The sequence below is a fragment of the Oncorhynchus gorbuscha genome, linkage group LG18 (genome assembly GCF_021184085.1).
Source record: "Oncorhynchus gorbuscha isolate QuinsamMale2020 ecotype Even-year linkage group LG18, OgorEven_v1.0, whole genome shotgun sequence".
In the NCBI taxonomy this organism is placed as follows: domain Eukaryota; kingdom Metazoa; phylum Chordata; class Actinopteri; order Salmoniformes; family Salmonidae; genus Oncorhynchus; species Oncorhynchus gorbuscha.
Window position 1 is genome coordinate 15680204 of NC_060190.1, and position 6017 is coordinate 15686220.

Here is a 6017-nt window from a genome sequence, read left to right on the forward strand (position 1 = left end):
CTGCCGAAACAAAATCAAAAACAGGATACTTCCTCCTTCCTCAGCGTTTCCCATCACTCAGCACTCAACTGGCTTCCACGTTATTAATCAGGATATTCATTCCTTCAGTGTAAAAAGGAGGCGGGAGGTGCAGACAGACCGACACAGACATGACAGTCTGGATGGGTTACATGTTTAGGTCTGGAGTGATGCCAATGTCTCGTTAATCCAGAAGCCTTTTGATGACAAGCCCTGCCATAACAATGATCCTCCCCCACCTCATCTCCTCAAACAGCCTTGACACATCGATTTTGTGTCAAAATTATAAGTGTTTCTATACTATGTCACTGTTTCCTGTTGTTTCTACCCATAAACCTCTTTAATTCTATGAAACTGAGAAGTAGTTGTTTCACTAGAATTATTATTTTTACCATATCACAGTTTTGGTGTAAAAGGGTAAGCCTTCCCTCATCTTTTAAAAGCTGGTTTTCATACCCGAAAGGTGAAGCCATATCGGGAATGGTGCAAAGGGGTTTTAAAGAACAGTTATGTCGATATGATATAAGTGCATGAGCTGTGAATGGTGAACTTCCCGAGCAGGAAATAGAGGCAGGTATTCTGTCACTCAACTGGTGGGAAGGAGCATCAGAGAGTTGATAAAGTGGAATGTAACACATCTTGTCTCATTTTGTCTCATCTTCAGAGGTTTCCTATACACAGCTGCACTACTAGGACCAGAGTGTTGGAGAGAGCAGTGTCCACACAGACACATTCATACACACAAACAAAGGTGAGTAAAGAGTTAATCACAGCCCTTTCTGTGTCCTCACCTGTTATTACTTGTTCGTCTTTAGGCAAAAGAAAAACTCATTTGTACACAAAATATATTTGCATGTATATTTGTATATGTATATATTCTTATCCCATTCATTTACTTTGATTTGTGTGTATTGGGTAGTTGTTGTGGAATTACAAGTTAGATATTGGTACACTGTTGGAACTAGAAGCGCAAGCATTTCGTTACACTCGCAATAACATCTGCTGTGTATGTGACCAATACAATTTGAACCTCTCTAATTCTAAATGAATGTACAGTTAGTACTACTCTGCCTTCAGAAATTATTCACACCCCTTCAGTTTCTATCCAACTGTTGTGTTACAGACAGCATTGGAAATGGATGTCAAAGTGAAATAACGTTTTTAGAATGTTTTACAAATGAATTCAAAATGAAAAGCTGAAATGTCTTGAGTTAATAACTATTCAACCCCTTTGTTGTGGCAAGCTTAACTAAGTTCAGAAGTAACAATGTGCTTTACAAGTCGTATTATAAGTTACATGGACTCACTTTGTGTGCAACAATAGTGTTTAACATCATTTTTGAACAACTACCTCATCTCTGTATCCCACACATACAATTATCTGTAAGGTCCCTCAGTCATGCAGTGAATTTCTGTAACGTATAAGCAGGGAGTCAGGAAGCAGGTGCAGAAGGTGAGTTTAATAATAATAAACATGAAGAAAATACAAAACAGCAGCGTACTGAACGGCACTAAACCAATACTGCTTGATGACTGAGTATGAAGGGAGATTAATCAGAGTGGTGATGAAGTCCAGGTGTGCTTAACGATGGGGAACAGGTGTGCGCAATGATGGTTGCCAGGTGCACGCAATGTGGGTTGCCAGGGCAGAGGAATTTGTCAACAACAACTAGAATAGTGGTAAAACAATCAGAAAGGAGACGATCCGTTACAAAGTTTATGGACAAGATGTGACCAAGGCCGCTGATGAGTACATACCGAACATGAGTTGACATATTGGGCCACATCCTGGGCCACCAGTATTTATTGGAGAGGGATTGGATGGTGCGGGAGATACCTGGGTGTCCAGCGGCGAGGGATTTGTGTGCCCTTTAGGGCAGGTGGCAGGAGTGGGTTCCCTCTCCAGAACCCTCTCCAGAGCTGACGTGGAACCATAGGGTACAGGAAAGCAGGTCCTCCGCATCCTGGTCCCTAAGAGGTGATTCTCATCTTTGACCAGGAGATGACAGGGTTAGGAAGTTGGACCAGTGGTTAGTAGACCGTAAACGTTGAGCGCTGGAAAGAGGGAGCAGGAGTAGGAGTGACTTACATCTGCTTGACAATCTATGGCAAAACATAACAATGGCTATAGAGCAATGATCAACAACCAACTTGACAGAGCTTGAAGAATTATACAAATAATAATGTTCCAATATTGTACAATCCAGGTGTGCAAAGCTCTGAGAGACTAACCCAGAAAGACTCACAGCTGTAATCGCTGCCAAAGGTGATTCTAACATGTATTGACTCAGGGGTATGAATAGTTATGTACATTAGATAATTCTCTATTTCATTTTCTATAAATGAGCTAACATTTCTAAAAAGATGTTTTCACTTTGTCATTACTGAGTATTGTGTGTAGATGGGTGAGAAAATCATTATATTGAATAAATTTTGAAGTCAGGCTGTAACACAACAACATGTGGGATAAGTCAAGAGGTATCAATACTTTCTGAAGGGCACTGTACGTTTGGTAAGCAAAGATATCAAAGCTCACTCATTCCAATAACTGTTCATTATGTGTTCCAGATATGGTATCGCCCAGCAGTCTCCTGTCTGAAGAGCAGTTCCAGTGCGCTATCTGTCTGGATGTGTTTACTGACCCAGTCTCCATCCCATGTGGACACAACTTCTGCAAGGCCTGTATCAAAGGATACTGGGATAGCACAGATCTGTGCCAGTGTCCCCTGTGTAACAAGATATTCCACAGAAGACCTGAATCAGATGTCAACAGAACACTCAAAGGAGTTGCGGAGCATTTCAAGGGATTGAGAGTGAGAGACAGAGAGGATTCCGCTGCAGAGCCCGGAGAAGTGGTCTGTGATGTCTGCACTGGCAGGAAGCGCAAGGCTCGGAAGTCCTGCCTTATTTGTCTGACCTCGTACTGTGACACTCATCTGGAGCATCATCAGATAGCCCCAGCCCTGAAGAGACACCAACTGATCGACCCTGTGAAGAACCTTGAAGACAAGGTATGTAAGAAACACAACAAACTCCTCAAGCTGTTCTGTCGGACTGACCAGACATGTGTGTGTCAGTTCTGCTCAGAGACTGACCACAAGGCTCACAACAGCATACCTCTGGAAGAAGAATGTGACCAAAGGAAGGCTCAGCTTGGGAAGACAGAGGCAAAAGTGAAGCAGATGATTCAGGAGCATCTGCAGAAGGTCAAGGAGATCAAACACTCAGTAGATCTCAGCAAGAGACACACTGAGATGGATATATTTGGCAAAGTGCAGGTTTTCACCGCTCTAGTTCACTCCATTGAGAGATTTCAGGCTGAGCTCATTGGTGTGATTGATCAGAAGCAAGAAGCTGTGGACAGGTGGGGTGAAGGTCTTGTTAAAGAACTGGAGCAAGAAATCACTGAGCTGAAGAGGATAAGCTCTGAGCTGGGGCAGCTCTCACACACTGAGGACCATCTCCAACTCCTCCAGAGCTCCCCGTCCTGGTGTCTCTCAGTAAAGACCAAGAACTGGTCTGAGATCAGTGTTCAAAGCCACCTGCGCATGGGGTACATGAAAAGAGCTGTATCTCAGCTGGAGGACAAACTGATGAGTAAGGTAAAGAGATTTCATAATGAGATGGAGAATGAGCTGAGGACGTTGTGTGAAGCTAAGACAAAGAAGATTCAGCAGTATGCAATGGATGTGACTCTGGACCCTGATACAGCACATCCGGAACTAATCCTGTCCGTGGATGGGAAACAAGTGAGGTGTGGGGATCAATCACAGAATTTCTTGAGGAACCCAAAGAGGTTTACTTATACATACAGTGTCCTGGGGAAGGAAGGGTTCTCCTCGGGGAAATCTTACTTTGAGGTACAGGTGAAGGGGAAGACTGAATGGGATTTAGGAGTGGCCACTGAGTCGATCAATAGGCAGGGGTGGTTACCACTGAGCCCTGAGGATGGACTCTGGACATTTGGCCTGGATACAGATAATGACTACATGCCTAATGACCCCAAAGTACACTACTACCTGAAAAGAAGCCCCAGAAGGTGGGGGTGTTTGTGGATTATGAGGAGGGTCGGGTCTCCATTTATGATGTGGATGCCACAGCCAGATCTCACATCTGCTCTTTCACTGGCTACAAATTCACTGAGAAACTCTATCCATACTTCCACTGTGGGTATCCTGATGGTAAAAGAAACGTAGCTCCACTGGTCATCTCTCCTGTCAGTCACATGACTGGCCCAGTGCTCGGGGTGTGAGTCGATATAAACAAATAGTTGATTTTTTTTATTTTTAGGATGAGGATACAGTGACTTAGTAATTCTGGCCTTCATTCCTGTATATTGTGTGTACTCTGATGTAGCTAATCTCCAGATATAAATGTATCAATGCAACTGTTTCTCTCGTTTTTCTTGTGAAAATAAAGAAAAAGTAATGTTCTTCCCTAAACTGTGTGTGTTGATCTGTCTCTGTATGTTGGATTGATGGCTGAAGGAAAATGCCAAAGGAGAGTGGGGAACATCATTCCTGGCATTGCTAATTGAACTGATCCGATCTGGTCTGACGGGAACAGCAAGCAGGTGTGCATTCCCCCGCAAGGCGGGTGGCCCACGGGCTCTGGGGGCCCCAAACCCCTTCTCCCCATATAGCATATGAACATGTCATAAGCCATGGCCAAAATGCTTAGAATTACAGGTAATTAGGTGTAAAACTGCAACATTTTCTCTCAGCCTCATGGCAAAATGTGTAGAATAGCAGTGAATTATCTTTAAAAATGCTTAATTCTCTGAGCCTCATTGTAAAATCAAATCAAATTTTATTTGTCACATGCGCCGAATCCAACAGGTGTAGACCTTACAGTGAAATGCTTACTTACGAGCCCCTAACCAACAGCGTAGTTTAAAAAAATACGGGTAAGAATAAGAGATAAAAGTAACAAGTAATTAAAGAGGAGCAGTTAAAAACAACAATATATACAGGGGGTGCCGGTACAGAGTCAATGTGTGGGGGCACCGGTTAGTTGTAGGTAGAGTTCATTAAAAGTGACTATGCATAGATGACAACAGAGAGTGGCAGTGATGGTGAGAGGGGAGTGGGTGGCAATGTGAATAGTCTGGGTAGCCATTTGACTAGATGTTCAGGAGTCTTATGGCTTGGGCGTAGAAGCTGTTTAGAAGCCTCTTGGACCTAGCTTGCCGTGTGGTAGCAGAGAGAACAATCTATGACTAGGGTGGCTAGTGTCTTTGACAATTTTCAGGGCCTTCCTCTGACACCGCCTGGTACAGAGGTCCTGGATGGCAGGAAGCTTGGCCCCAGTTATGTACTGGGCTATTTGCATTACCCTCTGTAGTGCCTTGCGGTCGGAGGCTGAGCAGTTGCCATACCAGGCAGTGATGCAACCAGTCTCTATGGTGCAGCTGTAGAACCTTTTGAGGATCTGAGGACCCATGCCAAATCTTTTCAGTTGGGGGAATAGGTTTTGTCGTGCCCGCTTCACGACTGTCATGGTGTGCTTGGACTATGTTAGTTTGTTGGTGATGTGGACACCAAGGAACTTGAAGCTCTCAACCTGCTCCACTGCAGCTCTGTCGATGAGAATGGGGACGTGCTCGGTCCTCTTTTTCCTGTAGTCCACACAATCATCTCCTTAGTCTTGATCACGTTGAGGGAGAGGTTGTTGTCCTGGCACCACCCGGCCAGGTCTCTGACCTCCTCTCTATAGGCTGTCTCATTGTTATTGGTGATCAGGCCTACCACTGCTGTGTCATCTGCAAATTTAATGAAGGCGTTGGAGTCGTGCCTGGCCATGCAGTCATGAGTGAACAGGGAGTACAGGAGGGGGCTTGGCAAGCACCCCTGAGGGGCCCCTGTGTTGAGGATCAGCGTGGCAGATGTGTTGTTATCTACCCTTACCACCTGGGTGTGGCCCGTCAGTAAGTCCAGGATCCAGTTGCAGACGGAGGTGTTTAGTTCCAGGTTCCTTAGCTTATTGATGAGCTTTGAGGG

The 6017-nt window shown here is 44.6% G+C and overlaps 1 pseudogene; it reads left to right on the top strand.

Moving 5' to 3' along the window:
- Window positions 1-675: 675 nt before the first annotated feature.
- Window positions 676-4430, top strand: LOC124004045 (annotated as a pseudogene).
- The last annotated feature ends 1587 nt before the right edge of the window (window positions 4431-6017 follow it).